General features: G+C 47.2%; 1 protein-coding gene across 1 annotated transcript in view; it reads right to left on the bottom strand.

Annotated features, from left to right (window-relative positions):
• Positions 1 to 22,367, bottom strand: part of LOC138268246 (E3 ubiquitin-protein ligase TRIM39-like) — a 588,432-nt gene that overhangs the window by 296,407 nt on the left and 269,658 nt on the right. The gene's annotated exons all lie outside the window — the stretch shown is intronic.

Raw genomic sequence — 22,367 nt, 5'->3', positions numbered from 1 at the left:
CCCTTCACCCAAAAGCTCAGCAGTGTCTGCTTCAAGCTCCTCTGGTGTAGGTTCTGCACAGGGAGGGAATTCTTCTTCCTCAGAAGTAGAATCCACTGTAGAGGGAGGGATAGTAATAAGTGGTTGGCTTCTACTAGCCCTAGCTTTAGGGAGCACTTGGTCCATTGTTCCAGGATCCAAGCTTCCCTGTCCTTTTTGCTTTTTGGCCTGAGCCCTTGTCAAAGCAAAAATATGCCCTGGGATGCCCAGCATTGCTGCATGGGCCTCCAACTCCACATCTGACCAAGCTGATGTCTCCAAATCATTCCCTAATAGACAGTCTACAGGTAAATCTGAAGCTACCACAACTTTCTTTGGACCAGTAACCCCCCCCAGTTGAGATTTACAACAGCCATGGGGTGGCTAAGTGTGTTGTTGTGAGCATCGGTTACTTGGTACTGGTGACCAAGTAGGTGTTGTTCAGGGTGGACCAGTTTCTCTATGACCATAGTCACACTGGCACCAGTGTCCCTGTAGGCCTGAACCTCAACACCATTTATTAGGGGTAGCTGCTTGTACTTATCCATATTAAGGGGACAAGCAACTAAGGTGGCTAAATCAATAGCCCCCTCAGAGACTAACACAGCCTCTGTGGCCTCCCTAACAAGGCCAACCCCAACTAAGTTACCAATAGTGAGCCCAGCTACTCCCTTGGATTGGCTATTAGTAGGTTTGCTCCCACCACCACTGCTATTAGTAGGGACACTAGGGGTAGCAGTAGGGGTTGTAGTGGTAGGAGCATTGGTGCTTTTCTTTGGACAACTGGGATCTGTTGTCCAATGGCCTTTTATTTTACATAAATAGCACCATGGTTTCTTTTCCTTGTTCTGATTAAAAGAGGATTTGGGCCCACCACCCCCACCAGAGTGTTTTTGTGGGCCTGATGAAGACTCATTTTTAGATTTGTCCCCACCCTTGTCAGAAGACTTACCATCTTTCTTTTTGTTGCCATCTTTGTCACCCCCTGTATGAACTTTTCTGTTCACCCTTGTTCTGACCCATTTGTCTGCCTTCTTTGCCAATTCTTGGGGAGAGGTCAGATCAGAGTCCACCAAGTACTGGTGCAACAAATCAGACACACAATTATTAAGAATATGCTCTCTCAGGATTAAGTTATACAGGCTGTCATAATCAGTAACTTTACTGCCATGTAACCACCCCTCCAAGGCCTTCACTGAATGGTCAATGAAATCAACCCAGTCTTGTGAAGACTCCTTTTTGGTCTCTCTGAACTTTATCCTGTATTGTTCAGTGGTTAAGCCATAACCATCCAGGAGTGCATTCTTAAGAACTTGGAAATTATTAGCATCATTTTATTTCACAGTAAGGAGCCTATCCCTACCTTTTCCACTAAATGATAGCCATAGGATAGCAGCCCACTGCCTTTGAGGGACATCCTGTACAACACAGGACCTCTCAAGTGCAGCAAACCACTTGTTAATGTCATCCCCCTCCTTATAAGGGGGAACTATCTTGTGCAGATTCCTGGAATCATGCTCTTTTGCAGGATGACTATGGGGAATACTGCTGCTGCCACCATGGGTTTCTAAACCCAACTTCTGTCTTTCCTTCTCTAGTTCAAAAGACTGTCTATCCAAATCCAGCTGTTGCTTTTTAAGCTTCAGTCTGGTTTGTTCCACCCTCAACTTATTGAGTTCCCTCTCTAACATTCTGTCATCAGGGTTGGTGGGAGGGACATTCCTAGATACAGAGGTGTGATGGGAATGAACAGAAGGAGACCTGTCCCTTACAGAAGCCACCCTAACAGCTTGGCTAACAGAAACATGTGAGAAAGTAGCCTCTTTCTAGCCTTGTTACCCCCACTTTTGGCCTGTTTGAGAGTGTATGTCAGGGTGTTTTCACTGTCTCACTGGGATCCTGCTAGCCAGGGCCCAGTGCTCATAGTGAAAACCCTATGTTTTCAGTATGTTTGTTATGTGTCACTGGGACCCTGCTAGTCAGGACCCCAGTGCTCATAAGTTTGTGACCTATAGGTATGTGTTCCCTGTGTGATGCCTAACTGTCTCACTGAGGCTCGGCTAACCAGAACCTCAGTGGTTATGCTCTCTCATTGCTTTAAAATTGTCACTAACAGGCTAGTGACCAATTTTACCAATTTACATTGGCTTACTGGAACACCCTGATAATTCCCTAGTATAGGGTACTGAGGTACCCAGGGTATTGGGGTTCCAGGAGATCCCTATGGGCTGCAGCATTTCTTTTGCCACCCATAGGGAGCTCGGACAATTCTTACACAGGCCTGCCACTGCAGTCTGAGTGAAATAACATCCACGTTATTTCACAGCCATTTTACACTGCACTTAAGTAACTTATAAGTCACCTATATGTCTAATCTTTACCTGGTAAAGGTTAGGTGCAAAGTTACTTAGTGTGAGGGCACCCTGGCACTAGCCAAGGTGCCCCCACATTGTTTAGAGCAAATTCCCTGAACTTTGTGAGTGCGGGGACACCATTACACGCGTGCACTACATATAGGTCACTACCTATATGTAGCTTCACAATGGTAACTCCGAATATGGCCATGTAACATGTCTATGATCATGGAATTGCCCCCTCTATGCCATCCTGGCATAGTTGGCACAATCCCATGATCCCAGTGGTCTGTAGCACAGACCTTGGTACTGCCAAACTGCCCTTCCTGGGGTTTCACTGCAGCTGCTGCTGCTGCCAACCCCTCAGACAGGCATCTGCCCTCCTGGGGTCCAGCCAGGCCTGGCCCAGGATGGCAGAACAAAGAACTTCCTCTGAGAGAGGGTGTGACACCCTCTCCCTTTGGAAAATGGTGTGAAGGCAGGGGAGGAGTAGCCTCCCCCAGCCTCTGGAAATGCTTTCTTGGGCACAGATGTGCCCAATTCTGCATAAGCCAGTCTACACCGGTTCAGGGGACCCCTTAGCCCTGCTCTGGCACGAAACTGGACAAAGGAAAGGGGAATGACCACTCCCCTGCACCTCCCCTGGGAGGTGTCCAGAGCTCCTCCAGTGTGCTCCACACCTCTGCCATCTTGGAAACAGAGGTGCTGCTGGCACACTGGACTGCTCTGAGTGGCCAGTGCCACCAGGTGACGTCAGAGACTCCTTCTGATAGGCTCCTTCAGGTAGCCTATCCTCTCTCCTAGGTAGCCAAACCCTCTTTTCTGGCTATTTAGGGTCTCTGTCTCTGGGGAAACTTTAGATAACGAATGCAAGAGCGCATCCGAGTTCCTCTGCATCTCTCTCTTCACCTTCTGCAAAGGAATCGACTGCTGACCGCGCTGGAAGCCTGCAAACCTGCAACATAGTAGCAAAGACGACTACTGCAACTCTGTAACGCTGATCCTGCCGCCTTCTCAACTGTTTTCCTGCTTGTGCATGCTGTGGGGGTAGTCTGCCTCCTCTCTGCACCAGAAGCTCCGAAGAAATCTCCCGTGGGTCGACGGAATCTTCCCGCTGCAACCGCAGGCACCAAAAAGCTGCATTACCGGTCCCTTGGGTCTCCTCTCAGCACGACGAGCGAGGTCCCTCAAATCCAGCGACTCTGTCCAAGTGACCCCCACAGTCCAGTGACTCTTCAGTCCAAGTTTGGTGCAGGTAAGTCCTTGCCTCACCTCGCTGGCCTGCGTTGCTGGGAACCGCGACTTTTGCAGCTACTCCGGCCCCTGTGCACTTCCGGCGGAAATCCTTTGTGCACAGCCAAGCCTGGGTCCACGGCACTCTAACCTGCATTGCACGACTTTCTAAGTTGGTCTCCGGCGACGTGGGACTCCTTTGTGCGACTTCGGGTGAGCACCGTTTCACGCATCCTCGTAGTGCCTGTTTCTGGCACTTCTCCGGGTGCTACCTGCTGCTAAGAGGGCTCCTTGTCTTGCTCGACGTCCCCTCTCTCTCCTGGTCCAATTTGCGACCTCCTGGTCCCTCCAGGGCCACAGCAGCGTCCAAAAACTCTAACCGCACGATTTGCAGCTAGCAAGGCTTGTTGGCATTCTTTCGGCGGGAAAAAACTTCTGCACGACTCTCCACGGCGAGAGGGATCCGTCCACCAAAGGGGAAGTCTCTAGCCCTTTTCGTTCCTGCAGAAACCTCAGCTTCTTCTGTCCAGTAGAAGCTTCTTTGCACCCGCAGCTGGCATTTCCTGGGCATTTGCCCATCTCCGACTTGCTTGTGACTTTTGGACTTGGTCCCCTTGTTCCACAGGTACCCTAGATTGGAAATCCACAGTTGTTGCATTGTTGGTTTGTGTCTTTCCTGCATTATTCCTCTAACACGACTTCTTTGTCCTTAGGGGAACTTTAGTGCACTTTGCTCTCACTTTTCAGGGTCTTGGGGAGGGTTATTTTTCTAACTCTCACTATTTTCTAATAGTCCCAGCGACCCTCTACAAGGTCACATAGGTTTGGGGTCCATTCGTGGTTTGCATTCCACTTTTGGAGTATATGGTTTGTGTTGCCCCTATCCCTATGTTTCCCCATTGCATCCTATTGTAACTATACATTGTTTGCACTGTTTTCTAAGACTATACTGCATATTTTTGCTATTGTGTATATATATCTTGTGTATATTTCCTATCCTCTCACTGAGGGTACACTCTAAGATACTTTGGCATATTGTCATAAAAATAAAGTACCTTTATTTTTAGTATAACTGTGTATTGTGTTTTCTTATGATATTGTGCAAGTGACACTTGTGGTACTGTAGTAGCTTCACACGTCTCCTAGTTCAGCCTAAGCTGCTCTGCTAAGCTACCATTATCTATCAGCCTAAGCTGCTAGACACCCTATACACTAATAAGGGATAACTGGGCTTGGTGCAAGGTGCAACTACCCCTTGGTACTCACTACAAGCCAGTCCAGCCTCCTACAAAACATCACTACCAGTATGGTGAGAATAAATGCTTTTGCTATGATGTGAGACAACACTATTTGTATGGTGTGGCTCTCCATCATTACCAACTATGCTAGACTGTCTAGTAATGGGCAGGCTAGGAAGTTTCTTTCCTGAATCTTTTCCTGGGGGAGTCCCTCAATCAGATTGGGAACTATTAGGTACTTTTTCAACAGATGGGGCACTTATAGCCTTATCTTGTTCTCTAAGCATGTTAATTAACAATTCCAAGGAAGGATTCTTCCCTACACTCAAACCTCTCTCTATGCAGAGACTCCTTGCTCCTTTCCAGCTAAGGTGATCATATGCAAGTTTGGACAGATCAACATTTTGGCCTGTGCCAGACATTTTTAGAGAGAGTTAAAGTGATAGAAAAAGAGAAAAAAGTTTTCAGAACTTTTTGGAAAGACAGAAAAAACTTTTTAAACTTTTAAGAACTTTTTGAAAGTTTACAAGTACTTTTCAGCACTTAGAAAAGAGTGAAAAGAGGAAATGCAAAACTTTTTGGCTATGTGTATATACACTGACCTCGTTTTGTATATTTTTCTCTTATGAAAAGTACAATGACAAGAGTGGTAAGTAGTCTCAAAGCACTTATCCCACCACTGCACAACCAATGTAGGAGGCTGGACTGGCTTGTAGTGAGTACCTAGGGGTACTTGCACCTTGCACCAGGCCCAGTTATCCCTTATTAGTGTATAGGGTGTCTAGCAGCTTAGGCTGATAGGTAATGGTAGCTTAGCAGAGCAGCTTAGGCTGAACTAGGAGACGTGTGAAGCTACTACAGTACCACCTAGTGTCATATGCACAATATCATAAGAAAACACAATACACAGTTATACTAAAAATAAATGTACTTTATTTTTATGACAATATGCCAAAGTATCTTAGAGTGTACCCTCAGTGAGAGGATAGGAAATATACACAAGATATATATACACAATAGCAAAAATATGCAGTATAGTCTTAGAAAACAGTGCAAACAATGTATAGTTACAATAGGATGCAATGGGGAAACATAGGGATAGGGGCAACACAAACCATATACTCCAAAAGTGGAATGCGAACCACAAATGGACCCCAAACCTATGTGACCTTGTAGAGGGTCGCTAGGACTATTAGAAAATAGTGAGAGTTAGAAAAATAACCCTCCCCAAGACCCTGAAAAGTGAGTGCAAAGTGCACTAAAGTTCCCCTAAGGATAAAGTAGTCGTGTTAGAGGAATAATGCAGGAAAGACACAAACCAACAATGCAACAACGCTGGATTTCAAATCTGGGGTACCTGTGGAACAAGGGGACCAAGTCCAAAAGTCACAAGAAAGTCGGAGATGGGCAGATGCCCAGGAAATGCCAGCTGCGGGTGCAAAGAAGCTTCTACTGGACAGAAGAAGCTGCGGTTTCTGCAGGAACGCAAAGGGCTAGAGACTTCCCCTTTGGAGGACAGATCCCTCTCCCCTTGTAGAGTCGTGCAGAAGTGTTTTCCCGCCGAAAGAACGCCAACAAGCCTTGCTAGCTGCAAATCGTGCGGTTAGCGTTTTTGGACGCTGCTGTGGCCCAGGAGAGACCAGGAGGTCGCAAATTGGACCAGGAGGTAGAGGGGACGTCGAGCAAGACAAGGAGCCCTCTTAGCACCAGGTAGTACCCGGAGAAGTGCCAGAAACAGGCACTACGAGGATGCGTGAAACGGTGCTCACCCGAAGTCGCACAAAGGAGTCCCACGTCGCCGGAGACCAACTTAGAAAGTCATGCAATGCAGGTTAGAGTGCCGTGGACCCAGGCTTGGCTGTGCACAAAGGATTTCCGCCGCAAGTGCACAGGGGCCGGAGTAGCTGCAAAAGTCGCGGTTCCCAGCAATGCAGTCTAGCGAGGTGAGGCAAGGACTTACCTCCACCAAACTTGGACTGAAGAGTCACTGGACTGTGGGAGTCACTTGGACAGAGTTGCTGGATTCGAGGGACCTCACTCGTCGTGCTGAGAGGAGACCCAAGGGACCGGTAATGCTGCTTTTTGGTGCCTGCGGTTGCAGGGGGAAGATTCCGTCGACCCACAGGAGATTTCTTCGGAGCTTCTAGTGCAGAGAGGAGGCAGACTACCCCCACAGCATGCACCACCAGGAAAACAGTCGAGAAGGCGGCAGGATCAGCGTTACAGAGTTGCAGTAGTCGTCTTTGCTACTATGTTGCAGTTTTGCAGGCTTCCAGCGCGGTCAGCAGTCGATTCCTTGGTAGAAGGTGAATAGAGAGATGCAGAGGAACTCGGCTGAGCTCTTGCATTCGTTATCTAAAGTTTCCCCAGAGACAGAGACCCTAAATAGCCAGAAAAGAGGGTTTGGCTACCTAGGAGAGAGGATAGGCTAGCAACACCTGAAGGAGCCTATCACAAGGAGTCTCTGACGTCACCTGGTGGCACTGGCCACTCAGAGCAGTCCAGTGTGCCAGCAGCACCTCTGTTTCCAAGATGGCAGAGGTCTGGAGCACACTGGAGGAGCTCTGGACACCTCCCAGGGGAGGTGCAGGTCAGGGGAGTGGTCACTCCCCTTTCCTTTGTCCAGTTTCGCGCCAGAGCAGGGCTAAGGGGTCCCCTGAACCGGTGTAGACTGGCTTATGCAGAATTGGGCACATCTGTGCCCAAGAAAGCATTTCCAGAGGCTGGGGGAGGCTACTCCTCCCCTGCCTTCACACCATTTTCCAAAGGGAGAGGGTGTAACACCCTCTCTCAGAGGAAGTCCTTTGTTCTGCCATCCTGGGCCAGGCCTGGCTGGACCCCAGGAGGGCAGATGCCTGTCTGAGGGGTTGGCAGCAGCAGCAGCTGCAGTGAAACCCCAGGAAGGGCAGTTTGGCAGTACCAGGGTCTGTGCTACAGACCGCTGGGATCATGGGATTGTGCCAACTATGCCTGGATGGTATAGAGGGGGCAATTCCATGATCATAGACATGTTACATGGCCATATTCGGAGTTACCATTGTGAAGCTACATATAGGTAGTGACCTATATGTAGTGCACGCGTGTAATGGTGTCCCCGCACTCACAAAGTCCGGGGAATTGGCCCTGAACAATGTGGGGGCACCTTGGCTAGTGCCAGGGTGCCCTCACACTAAGTAACTTTGCACCTAACCTTTACCAGGTAAAGGTTAGACATATAGGTGACTTATAAGTTACTTAAGTGCAGTGTAAAATGGCTGTGAAATAACGTGGACGTTATTTCACTCAGGCTGCAGTGGCAGGCCTGTGTAAGAATTGTCAGAGCTCCCTATGGGTGGCAAAAGAAATGCTGCAGCCCATAGGGATCTCCTGGAACCCCAATACCCTGGGTACCTCAGTACCATATCCTAGGGAATTATAAGGGTGTTCCAGTAAGCCAATGTAAATTGGTAAAAATGGTCACTAGCCTGTTAGTGACAATTTGGAAAGAAATGAGAGAGCATAACCACTGAGGTTCTGGTTAGCAGAGCCTCAGTGAGACAGTTAGTCACTACACAGGTAACACATTCAGGCACACTTATGAGCACTGGGGCCCTGGGTTACCAGGGTCCCAGTGACACATACAACTAAAACAACATATATACAGTGAAAAATGGGGGTAACATGCCAGGCAAGATGGTACTTTCTTACACCTATGGCCTCTATTTTTACACAAAGCACCAAGGCTTTTTAAATTGTGTAGGTTGAGAAGAAGAGGAAGAATTTGTTTTATCCCCACCCCCTGAAGAGTGTTTAAGATTTGAAGTGGGATCTTTGGTTTTACCCTTATCCCCATGCTTATCTTGAGATTTTTCACCATCTTTCTTCTTATTGTTCTCTTTGTCACCCCCTGTATGAACTTTTCTGTTCACCCTTGATCTGACCCATTTGTCTGCATTCTTTCCCAATTCTTGGGGAGAGGTCAGATCAGAGTCCACCAAGTACTGGTGTAACAAATCAGACACACAATTATTAAGAATATGCTCTCTCAGGATCAAGTTATACAGGCTGTCATAATCAGTAACTTTACTGCCATGTAACCACCCCTCCAAGGCCTTCACTGAATGGTCAATGAAATCAACCCAGTCTTGTGAAGACTCCTTTTTGGTCTCTCTGAACTTTATCCTGTATTGTTCAGTGGTTAAGCCATAACCATCCAGGAGTGCATTCTTAAGAACTTTGTAATCATTGGCTTCACTTTCTTTCACAGTAAGGAGCCTATCCCTACCTTTTCCACTAAATGATAGCCATAGGATAGCAGCCCACTGCCTTTGAGGGACATCCTGTACAACACAGGCCCTCTCAAGTGCAGCAAACCACTTGTTAATGTCATCCCCCTCCTTATAAGGGGGAACTATTTTGTGCAGATTCCTGGAATCATGCTCTTTTGCAGGATGACTATGGGGAATACTGCTGCTGCCACCATGGGTTTCTAAACCCACTTTCTGTCTTTCCTTCTCTAGTTCTAAAGACTGTCTATCCAAATCCAGCCGTTGCTTTTTAAGCTTCAGTCTGGTTTGTTCCACCCTCAACTTATTGAGTTCCCTTTCTAACAATCTGTCATCAGGGTTGGTGGGAGGGACATTTCTAGATACAGAGGTATGATGGGAATGAACAGAAGGAGACCTGTCCCTTACAGAGGGCACCCTAACAGCTTGGCTGACAGTGTAATGTGAGAGCACATCATCTGTATGATGTGACTCCACCTCAGTACCAACTATGCTAGACTGTCTTGTAATGGGAAGGCTAAGAAGTTTCTTTCCTGAACCTTTACCTTGGGGAGTCCCTGGATCAGATTGGGAACCATTAGCTACTTTTTCAACAGATGGGGCACTTTTAGCATTATCTGATTCTCTAAGCATGTTAAGTAACAATTCCAAGGAAGGATTCTTCCCTACACTCAAACCTCCCTCTATGCAGAGACTCCTTGCTCCTTTCCAGCTAAGGTGATCATATGCAAGTTTGGACAGATCAACATTTTGGCCTGTGCCAGACATTTTTAGAGAGAGTTAAAGTGATAGAAAATGAGAAAAAAGTTTTCAGAACTTTTAGAAAGACAGAAAAAAAACTTTTAAAACTTTTTAGAACTTTTTAGAAAGTTTAGAAGTACTTTTCAGCACTTAGAAAAGAGTGAAAAGAGGAAATGCAAAACTTTTTAGTTATGTGTATATACACTGAACTTGTTTTGTATATTTTTCTCTTATGAAAAGTACAATGACAAGAGTGGTAAGTAGTCTCAAAGCACTTATCCCACCGCTGCACAACCAATGTAGGAGGCTGGACTGGCTTGTAGTGAGTACCTAGGGGTACTTGCACCTTGCACCAGGCCCAGTTATCCCTTATTAGTGTATAGGGTGTCTAGCAGCATAGGCTGATAGATAATGGTAGCTTAGCAGAGCAGCTTAGGCTGAACTAGGAGACGTGTGAAGCTACTACAGTACCACCTAGTGTCATATGCACAATATCATAAGAAAACACAATACACAGTTATACTAAAAATAAAGGTACTTTATTTTTATGACAATATGCCAAAGTATCTTAGAGTGTACCCTCAGTGAGAGGATAGGAAATATACACAAGATATATATACACAATAGCAAAAATATGCAGTATAGTCTTAGAAAACAGTGCAAACAATGTATAGTTACAATAGGTTGCAATGGGGACACATAGGGATGGGGCAACACAAACCATATACTCCAAAAGTGGAATGCGAACCACGAATGGACCCCAAACCTATGTGACCTTGTAAAGGGTCGCTGGGACTATTAGAAAATAGTGAGAGTTAGAAAAATAACCCTCCCCAAGACCCTGAAAAGTGAGTGCAAAGTGCACTAAAGTTCCCCTAAGGATAAAGAAGTTGTGTTAGAGGAATAATGCAGGAAAGACACAAACCAACAATGCAACAACGATGGATTTCCAATCTAGGGTACCTGTGGAACAAGGGGACCAAGTCCAAAAGTCACAAGCAAGTCGGAGATGGGCATATGCCCAGGAAATGCCAGCTGTGGATGCAAGGAAGCTTCTACTGGACAGAAGAAGCTGAGGTTTCTGCAGGAACGAAAAGGGCTAGAGACTTCCCCTTTTGTGGACGGATCCCTCTCGCCGTGGAGAGTCGTGCAGAAGTGTTTTCCCGCCGAAAGAACGCCAACAAGCCTTGCTAGCTGCAAATCGTGCGGTTAGCGTTTTTGGACGCTGCTGTGGCCCAGGAGGGACCAGGAGGTCGCAAATTGGACCAGGAGGTAGAGGGGACATCGAGCAAGACAAGGAGCCCTCTTAGCAGCAGGTAGCACCCGGAGAAGTGCCAGAAACAGGCACTACAAAGATGCATGAAACGGTGCTCACCCAGAGTTACACAAAGGAGTCCCACGTCGCCGGAGACCAACTTAGAAAGTCGTGCAATGCAGGTTAGAGTGCCGTGGACCCAGGCTTGGCTGTGCACAAAGGATTTCCGCCGGAAGTGCACAGGGGCCGGAGTAGCTGCAAAAGTCGCGGTTCCCAGCAATGCAGTCTAGCGAGGTGAGGCAAGGACTTACCTCCACCAAACTTGGACTGAAGAGTCACTGGACTGTGGGGGTCACTTGGACAGAGTTGCTGGATTCGAGGGACCTCGCTCGTCGTGCTGAGAGGAGACCCAAGGGACCGGTAATGCAGCTTTTTGGTGCCTGCGGTTGCAGGGGGAAGATTCCGTCGACCCACGGGAGATTTCTTCGGAGCTTCTAGTGCAGAGAGGAGGCAGACTACCCCCACAGCATGCACCACCAGGAAAACAGTTGAGAAGGCGGCAGGATCAGCGTTACAGAGTTGCAGTAGTCGTCTTAGCTACTATGTTGCAGTTTTGCAGGCTTCCAGCGCGGTCAGCAGTCGATTCCTTGGCAGAAGGTGTAGAGAGAGATGCAGAGGAACTCAGATGAGCTCTTGCATTCGTTATCTAAAGTTTCCCCAGAGACAGAGACCCTAAATAGCCAGAAAAGGGGGTTTGGCTACCTAGGAGAGAGGATAGGCTAGCAACACCTGAAGGAGCCTATCAGAAGGAGTCTCTGACGTCACCTGGTGGCACTGGCCACTCAGAGCAGTCCAGTGTGCCAGCAGCACCTCTGTTTCCAAGATGGCAGAGGTCTGGAGCACACTGGAGGAGCTCTGGACACCTCCCAGGGGAGGTGCAGGTCAGGGAAGTGGTCACTCCCCTTTCCTTTGTCCAGTTTCGCGCCAGAGCAAGGCTAAGGGGTCCCCTGAACCGGTGTAGACTGGCTTATGCAGAATTGGGCACATCTGTGCCCAAGAAAGCATTTCCAGAGGCTGGGGGAGGCCACTCCTCCCCTGCCTTCACACCATTTTCCAAAGGGAGAGGGTGTAACACCCTCTCTCAGAGGAAGTTCTTTGTTCTGCCATCCTGGGCCAGGCCTGGCTGGACCCCAGGAGGGCAGATGCCTGTCTGAGGGGTTGGCAGCAGCAGCAGCTGCAGTGAAACCCCAGGAAAGGTAGTTTGGCAGTACCAGGGTCTGTGCTACAGACCACTGGGATCATGGGATTGTGCCAACTATGCCAGGATGGCATAGAGGGGGCAATTCCATGATCATAGACATGTTACATGGCCATATTCGGAGTTACCATTGTGAAGCTACATATAGGTAGTGACCTATATGTAGTGCACACGTGTAATGGTGTCCCCGCACTCACAAAGTCGGGGGAATTGGCCCTGAACAATGTGGGGGCACCTTGGCTAGTGCCAGGGTGCCCTCACACTAAGTAACTTTGCACCTAACCTTTACCAGGTAAAGGTTAGACATATAGGTGACTTATAAGTTACTTAAGTGCAGTGTAAAATGGCTGTGAAATAACGTGGACGTTATTTCACTCAGACTGCAGTGGCAGGCCTGTGTAAGAATTGTCAGAGCTCCCTATGGGTGGCAAAAGAAATGCTGCAGCCCATAGGGATCTCCTGGAACCCCAATACCCTGGGTACCTCAGTACCATATACTAGGGAATTATAAGGGTGTTCCAGTAAGCCAATGTAAATTGGTAAAATTGGTCACTAGCCTGTTAGTGACAATTTGAAAGAAATGAGAGAGCATACCCACTGAGGTTCTGATTAGCAGAGCCTCAGTGAGACAGTTAGGCACCACACAGGGAACACATACATATAGGCCACAAACTTATGAGCACTGGGGTCCTGACTAGCAGGGTCCCAGTGACACATAAGAAACATACTGAAAACATAGGGTTTTCACTATGAGCACTGGGCCCTGGCTGGCAGGATCCCAGTGAGACAGTGGAAACACCCTGACATACACTCACAAACAGGCCTAAAGTGGGGGTAACAAGGCTAGAAAGAGGCTACTTTCTCATACAACCCCCCCCCCCCCAAACGAAGGACAATAAGGCTAACCTTGGCCAGTTGAGACTTTATTGTCTAAGTGGTGATAAGTAGAGAGTAGCTCTGCAATAGACTGGTTACTCCCTTTATCATCCACTATATGGTTACTTCCCTGAGGGGATGTAAACCACCCTGTTAGAAGTTTTTTTAGCTAAGCAACAATGTGAAGATGTATTTTCAGAGTTTCTATCAGTAAGTTTTAGTTTAGAGCAGTGGGAATTATCCACTGAACCTATTTGTAATGATGGACATGCCAGACAGGGATGCTGTCTCAGTAAAGCCATAGCTGGGCAAAAACTTTGTCCATATGGCTGGAAGAGAGAACAGGGATGCTGTTTCTCTTGAGTTGGAGCAGGGCAGGGATGCTGTCCTATGAGCTCCACACTAGGGCAGGGATGCTGTCCTAAGTGTTGTGAGGCAGTGCAGAGTTTCTGCACTAAAGTTTCTCTGGGAGGGTTGGAGGGATGCTCCATGTTAACTAAAATGGTGCTCTTTTTCTCACCAATGTTAGTTATCCCACAGAGAGGTACTTCTACCTCAGGGAGTCCAGCTTTGCCAGCTGATGATTCCCTTGGAACAGGTGCCACCCCAGGAGAGGTTTCTCCCACCACAGGAATGATATCCTGAATGGTAGGGTGGTTAGGGGATACTGTGATACCCTTTTTACCTGTTGATGGAGAGGGATCCTGAGTTTTCAGGCCTTCTCTCCTTTGCTTTTTCATTTCAGTAGAAATGAAAGGGAACAATTCCTCTGGGATGCCCAGCATGGCTGCATGGGCATAAAACTCTACATCAGCCCAACCTGAGGCCTCTAGGTCATTACCTAAGAGACAGTCTACAGGTAAGCTAGGTGATACCACCACCTGCTTAGGGCCAGTAACTCCACCCCAACTAAACTGGATTATAGCTAAGGGAAGAAACTTAGTGGAGTTATGGACATCAATAATCTTATACTGTTGTCCAATGATGTGTTGTTCAGGATGCACTAGGTTTTCAGTCACCAAAGTGATACTGGCACCTGTGTCCCTGTAGGCCAAGGCCTCAACACCATTTATTGAAACTGTCTGCCTCTACTTATCCATTGTAAGGGGACAAGTAGCCAGTGTGGCAAGGCCAATGCCACCAGGTGTGACAGAAACTGTCTTGGGAGTGACTACCCCAGTTTCTACTATGGACCCATAAGTGAACCCAACTACACCCTTAACTTGACTGTTGCCAGCAGTCCCACCACTAGTACCACTACTGCTAGGGGCACTAGAGCTTGATGTATTAGTGGTGGTAGGCTCAGGGGGTTTACCTGGACAGGACTTATTCCCTGGCCTATGGCCTCTATTTTTACACACAAAGCACCAAGGCTTTTTAAATTGTGTAGGTTGAGAAGAAGAAGAAGAATTTGTTTTATCCCCACCCCCTGAAGAGTGTTTAAGATTTGAAGTGGGATCTTTGGTTTTACCCTTATCCCCATGCTTATCTTGAGATTTTTCACCATCTTTCTTCTTATTGTTCTCTTTGTCACCCCCTGTATGAACTTTTCTGTTCACCCTTGTTCTGACCCATTTGTCTGCCTTCTTTCCCAATTCTTGGGGAGAGGTCAGATCCGAGTCCACCAAGTACTGGTGCAACAAATCAGACACACAATTATTAAGAATATGCTCTCTCAGGATCAAGTTATACAGGCTGTCATAATCAGTAACTTTACTGCCATGTAACCACCCCTCCAAGGCCTTCACTGAATGGTCAATGAAATCAACCCAGTCTTGTGAAGACTCCTTTTTGGTCTCTCTGAACTTTATCCTGTATTGTTCAGTGGTTAAGCCATAACCATCCAGGAGTGCATTCTTAAGAACTTTGTAATCATTGGCTTCACTTTCTTTCACAGTAAGGAGCCTATCCCTACCTTTTCCACTAAATGATAGCCATAGGATAGCAGCCCACTGCCTTTGAGGGACATCCTGTACAACACAGGCCCTCTCAAGTGCAGCAAACCACTTGTTAATGTCATCCCCCTCCTTATAAGGGGGAACTATTTTGTGCAGATTCCTGGAATCATGCTCTTTTGCAGGATGACTATGGGGAATACTGCTGCTGCCACCATGGGTTTCTAAACCCACTTTCTGTCTTTCCTTCTCTAGTTCTAAAGACTGTCTATCCAAATCCAGCTGTTGCTTTTTAAGCTTCAGTCTGGTTTGTTCCACCCTCAACTTATTGAGTTCCCTTTCTAACAATCTGTCATCAGGGTTGGTGGGAGGGACATTTCTAGATACAGAGGTATGATGGGAATGAACAGAAGGAGACCTGTCCCTTACAGAGGGCACCCTAACAGCTTGGCTGACAGTGTAATGTGAGAGCACATCATCTGTATGATGTGACTCCACCTCAGTACCAACTATGCTAGACTGTCTTGTAATGGGAAGGCTAAGAAGTTTCTTTCCTGAACCTTTACCTGGGGGAGTCCCTGGATCAGATTGGGAAACATTAGCTACTTTTTCAACAGATGGGGCACTTTTAGCCTTATCTTGTTCTCTAAGCATGTTAAGTAACAATTCCAAGGAAGGATTCTTCCCTACACTCAAACCTCTCTCTATGCAGAGACTCCTTGCTCCTTTCCAGCTAAGGTGATCATATGCAAGTTTGGACAGATCAACATTTTGGCCTGTGCCAGACATTTTTAGAGAGAGTTAAAGTGATAGAAAATGAGAAAAAAGTTTTCAGAACTTTTAGAAAGACAGAAAAAAAACTTTTAAAACTTTTTAGAACTTTTTAGAAAGTTTAGAAGTACTTTTCAGCACGTAGAAAAGAGTGAAAAGAGGAAATGCAAAACTTTTTAGTTATTTGTATATACACTGAACTTGTTTTGTATATTTTTCTCTTATGAAAAGTACAATGACAAGAGTGGTAAGTAGTCTCAAAGCACTTATCCCACTGCTGCACAACCAATGTAGGAGGCTGGACTGGCTTGTAGTGAGTACCTAGCGGTACTTGCACCTTGCACCAGGCCCAGTTATCCCTTATTAGTGTATAGGGTGTCTAGCAGCATAGGCTGATAGATAATGGTAGCTTAGCAGAGCAGCTTAGGCTGAACTAGGAGACGTGTGAAGCTACTACAGTACCACCTAGTGTCATATGCACAATATCATAAGAAAACACAATACACAGATATACTAAAAATAAAGGTACTTTATTTTTATGACAATATGCCAAAAGTATCTCAGTGAGTACCCTCACTATAAGGATAGCAAATATACACAAGATATATGTACACAATACCAAAAATATGCAGTATAGTATTAGAAAACAGTGCAAACAATGTATAGTTACAATAGGATGCAATGGGGACACATAGGGACAGGGGCAACACAAACCATATACTCCAAAAGTGGAATGCGAACCACGAATGTACCCCAAACCTATGTGACCTTGTAGAGGGTCGCTGGGACTGTAAGAAAACAGTGAGGGCTAGAAAAATAGCCCACCCCAAGACCCTGAAAAGTGAGTGCAAAGTGCACTAAAGTTCCCCCAAGAGCACAGAAGTCGTGATAGGGGAATTCTGCAGGAAAGACACAAACCAGCAATGCAACAACAATGGATTTCCAACCGAGGGTACCTGTGGAACAAGGGGCCCAAGTCCAAAAGTCACAAGCAAGTCGGAGATGGGCAGATGCCCAGGAAATGCCAGCTGTGGGTGCAAAGAAGCTGCTACTAGGCAGTAGAAGCTGGGGATTCTGCAGGAACGACAAGGGCTAGAAACTTCCCCTTTGGAGGATGGATGTCCCACATCGTGAAGAGTCGTGCAGAAGTGTTTTCCCACCGAAAGACCGCCAACAAGTCTTGCTAACTGCAAATCGTGCAGTTAGGGTTTTTGGATGCTGCTGTGGCCCAGGAGGGACCAGGATGTCGCCAATTGCGTCAGGGGACAGAGGGGGCGCCCAGCAAGACAAGGAGCCCTCTCAGAAGCAGGCAGCACCTGCAAAAGTGCCGGAACAGGCACTACGAAGAGGAGTGAAACGGTGCTCACCCGAAGTTGCACAAAGGAGTCCCACACCGCCGGAGGACAACTTAGAAAGTCGTGCAATGCAGGTTAGAGTGCCGTGGACCCAGGCTTGGCCCACTCTGCACAACCTTCTGAGTTATCCTCTGGCGTCGTGGGACTCCCTTTTGTGACTTCGCGTGGACTCCGGTTCACTCCTCTTCTAAGTGCCTGTTCCGGTACTTCTGCGGGTGCTGCCTGCTTCTGTGAGGGCTCCCTGACTTGCTGGTCGCCCCCTCTGTCTCCTTATCCAAGTGGCGACATCCTGATCCCTCCAGGGCCACAGCAGCATCCAAAAACCCTAACCGCGACCCTTGCAGCTAGCAAGGCTTGTTTGCGGTCTTTCTGCGTGGGAACACCTCTGCAAGCTTCTTCACAACGTGGGACATCCATCCACCAAAGGGGAAGTTCCTAGTCCTCTTCGTTCTTGTAAAACACCAAGCTTCTTCCATCCTGTGGCAGCTTCCTTGCACCCTCAGCTGGCATTTCCTGGGCTCCTGCCCACTCTCGACACTGTTGCAACTCTTGGACTTGGTCCCCTTGTCTTTCAGGTACTCAGGTCTGGAAATCCACTGTTGTTGCATTGCTGGTGTTGGTTTTCCTTGCAGAATCCTCTTATCACGACCTGTGCTCTCTGCGGGTTGTAGGTGCACTTTACACCTACCTTACAGGGTCTTGGGGTGGGCTATTTTTCTAACCCTCACTGTTTTCTTACAGTCCCAGCGACCCTCTACAAGCTCACATAGGTTTGGGGTCCATTCGTGGTTCGCATTCCACTTTTGGAGTATATGGTTTGTGTTGCCCCTATACCTATGTACTCCTATTGCAACCTATTGTAACTTTGCGCTGCTTGCATTACTTCCTTTTGCTATTACTGCATAATTTTGGTATTGTGTACACATATCTTGTGTATATTTCTCATCCTCATACTGAGGGTACTCACTGAGATACTTTTGGCATATTGTCATAAAAATAAAGTACCTTTATTTTTAGTATATCTGTGTATTGTGTTTTCTTATGATATTGTGCATATGACACCAGTGGTATAGTAGGAGCTTTACATGTCTCCTAGTTCAGCCTAAGCTGCTTTGCCATAGCTACCTTCTATCAGCCTTAGCTGCTAGAAACACCTCTTCTACACTGATAAGGGATAACTGGACCTGGCACAAGGTGTAAGTACCTCTGGTACCCACTACAAGCCAGGCCAGCTTCGTACACCACCCTTAGCAGCACAATGGGTGCCGGGAGTAAAGCAACCAAGGAAGCACATTTAGCATCAGTGACCTTGGCTCCCTCTCCTCCAGCGCAGCTCATGACAGCTACTAGGGAGCCCCATGTTTGGACAGTCACCTCCCTCTTCCAGCAGGGATCGATCAATGGGACTAATGGCCTTTGGCCATGTGCAGCAGGAGTAGGCCGCCGGTCCGTGTGCCCCCTCCTGGGCAAATTTCAGCCTGAGGACCCAATCCCCTGGGGTCAGCCTTCTTCTCTCATTTTTGGGGGAGGGGGGCTGCATGGCCCCCCCTCCCCTGGCCGATCTTGGCCTCGGGAACCCCATCATCCGGGCCCCGGCCCAAACATTTTATTTTTTGGACGAGGGAGGCTGAGCGCCCCCTCTGCTCTTGGCCGATCTCGGCCCCAGGGACCCGTTCCCCAGGGGCCTGGCCTAAATATTTAATTTTTGGGGGGGAAAGCGGGCCGCGCCATGTCATCTGGGTGTCCCCCCTGGGCACTTAGCCAAAATGGTTGGGGACCTCAAGGGTAGCCTGAGGGTCCTTACGGTCAGAACTTTTCTTCCTGCCTCCTGTGGGAGCAGCATTGCTGTCACAGAGAAGGAGCTGCTAAAGATGCAGCTGCTCGTCTGTGAGAGCAATTGTTTCCTCTCTTTTCTTCCATGCATGTCTGTGGGCAGGCAAACAGAGGAAATCTCCACTTCCAGCAAGTGAGAGCTGACAACTCTCAGTTGGTGGAACTGGAGTGTTTGATCTGACTTGGCAGGAGCTGTCAAAGCTCCTGCCAATTCAGAGCAAACAGCTGTGTCCCGGGGGTGAGCATCCTGGGGTATAGCAGGAGCCGGCCGTGGAGGGCGGTGGCCCCCCTTGCCATCTATGGCTCCCACCTCCAAACTATACAGCCTTGGGGATGTGGTGGTCCCTGGGTTGCATGGGGGCCATGTGACCCCCCTGCATTCTTGATCTATTTCACCCTGGAGAGGTTGTGGTCTCTGTGGCTGCGGGTGGGCTGGTCAGCCTCCCCACATTTACTTAGATCATAGCCAATGGGAGGTGGCTGTCCCGGGGGCTGCGAGGGGCCAGGCAGCCCCCCCCACATTAAAAATGTCAATGCCCCCGGGACCTGGCCCACCAGGGGCTTCATTTAAACAAGTGCGGAGCCTGTGCTTTTTTTGTTTTGTTTTTACTTCGGTGGATCTCCAGATCCGTCACTACTCCCTCCAGAATTAAAATAAATAAAATATTTTTTGTCCTGGAGGGGGTGGGTCCCTCTGAGAACCCAGCACACAGCTAAGGCGTCAGGGTGTCCCTACCCTGGCCCCTTTTCTTTTTTTTTTTTTTTCTGGGACTCGGTTGAAGCCAAGTCCCAACATGGCTGCCAACACTTCCTGTTGAAGTGTTGGCAGCCAATCAGATCTCAGCACGAGATCTGGAGGGTTTGCGAAGCCTTCATGTCCCTATATATTCAAATTTGGATTTTCTTTAATTTCTCAAAAACTACTGAACGGATTTACACCAAATAACAAAGAGGTCACTTCCTGGAGCAGAAGCTACATTTCTGCCAAATTTGGTGTAATTCTGTTCAGTGGTTCGGGCGGTAGGCCAGTTCAAAATCCTATAAAAACATGCATGGGAAAAAAGTGTTTTGGGACCCCCTCTTTTTCCTTCCCCTGCTTGACGGATCACCCCAAAACTTTCCACGTAGGCGCTGAAGTGAGCGTCATATTCTTTTGGAATATTTTGTGACGATTCATCGAATGGCACCAAAGGTATTAACAAAACAAAAAACACTTTTTCTGTAGATGTTTCACTATTGCAAGACCTATCACTCCCATAGGTTAACATGGGGACTGCCTTGCAATAGCTTTTAAGTACAGTTTCTCATTGGGAGCAGATGCAGACTGGAGTTTGGGGTCTCTGAACTTACAATTTAAAAATAAATCTTTTGGCAAAGTTGATTTTGAGATTGTCTGTTTTAAAATGCCACTTTAAAAAGTGGGCATTTTTTTGCTTAACCATTCTGGGTCTCTGCTTGGCTGCTGAATCCACGTCTGAGTTAGAATGACAGTTGGGCTGTTTGTGAATTCACTCTAGACGGTGACATGAAGGGAGCTGAGGTGTGTCCTGCATATCCTGATGAGACTTCCTGGGCTAGAGTGGGAGGGAGGAGCTAACATCTGCACTTGAAAGGACTGTGCCTGCCCTCACACAATACAGCCTCCAACCCCCTAGAGTGTGTCTGGGTCAGGGCAAAGAAGAGGCGGGGTATTGTGCACTACAAAAACTTTCCTTTGGACTTGGCCTACTTCAAAGGTAGAAATGATTATAATTATTGGGCTGCCAACCCCATAACTTTAGATTACTTCTAGATCCATAGGAACCTCTGCCAAGAAGAAGAGCTTGATGCTTGTTGCTTTGCTGTGCTGGTGGGAAGCTGCTGCTTCTGTCTTAAGAGGGAAAGGACTGGACTTTGCTTTCTGAAATCCTGCCTGTGAAGTGTCTCCAAGTGCTTGGACTGAGTTGCCTGTTCTGAAATCTCAGGGCCATCAAACACTTCATATGCCAGTGCCTGGGCTCTCTTGTTGAGACCCTTTCCCTGCCAAGTGGTGTCAAATCCAGTCCCAGGGCCTTTGAAAGGAGAAGCTGGTGAACCCAAGAATCACCGGAACCGAGCAGCAGAAAAATTGACGCAGCGCCTACAACACAACTGACAAATCGACGCAGCGCCAGTGAAATCGACACAGCACCAGTTCAGAATGGATTAATCACTGCCATGCATCCAGATTTTCCATGCATCGTCCCTAGGCGTCAAATCTTCAACATCATCGCATGCACCCAAGACTGCATGAATGCATCCCTTCCATGCGAGGAAGGGATCGACACAACGCTACCCAGCGGAGAAAGAATCAATGCACAGTCTCACTTATGAGTAAGGAATCGATGCATCGCTTGCATTTCCAAGGCATGCCCGCCCAGCAGCTTTATTTTTGACGCATATCAGGTACTTCATGCTAAAATAATGATCTATTGATTCTTAGGGATTAAGACTCTTTTTAATTTAAAATTTGATATCTTTACTTGTGTATGTTGGATTTTTGTAATTTTGGCCTTGTTTGATTTAGATAAACATTAGCTATTTCTCTAAACAGGTGTGCAGTCCTTTTGTGGTGTTTTTACTGGGTTACTGTACACGTTTGTACAAATGCTTTATACATTGCCTTTGAAATAAGCCTGACTGCTTGTGCTAAGCTACCAAGGGGGAAGGCAGGGGTTATCTGAGCTGTGTATTATCTCCCTTACACTGGCTAGTGTGAGGGTCCCTACTTAGACAGGGTGTAAACTGACTACCAACTAGAGACCTCATTTCTAACATGCATATATATAACATATATATGTATAGATTTTTCTTTGGATGACCTACTGAGTCATATAATAAAACATCTGTGTTTGCATGCATACATCCATCCATACATATAGACAAAAACACTGATTTCTTTTTGGAGTATGCATCTATATATTAATCTCTGCATTGTCTGCATACATACCTGTATGTATTGATGTTATTTGTGTAAGCATAAGTGTGTTTGTGTGCATGCTTGCCTAGGGGTGTCAGCTTGTGTGCATGGGCTCATAGATCTACGCTCCTCAGTGTGGATGTAAATATGCTTATAGGTGTGCTCTTTGTTTGTATGTGTGCATGTAATCTATCTACGTATGTGTGCATCATCAGTGCACAATCCTACCCTATTGGCTTTGCCTTTATTCTATTTACACAAAATCTCATTATGTCTGTCACTCCAGCTCACATGAAGCAACAGAACTCTAACACCTTCATTACTTATTGGGTCGCAG

This window comes from Pleurodeles waltl, chromosome 12 (genome assembly GCF_031143425.1).
Source record: "Pleurodeles waltl isolate 20211129_DDA chromosome 12, aPleWal1.hap1.20221129, whole genome shotgun sequence".
Taxonomy (NCBI): domain Eukaryota; kingdom Metazoa; phylum Chordata; class Amphibia; order Caudata; family Salamandridae; genus Pleurodeles; species Pleurodeles waltl.
This window is presented reverse-complemented; position numbering and strand designations above follow the sequence as displayed.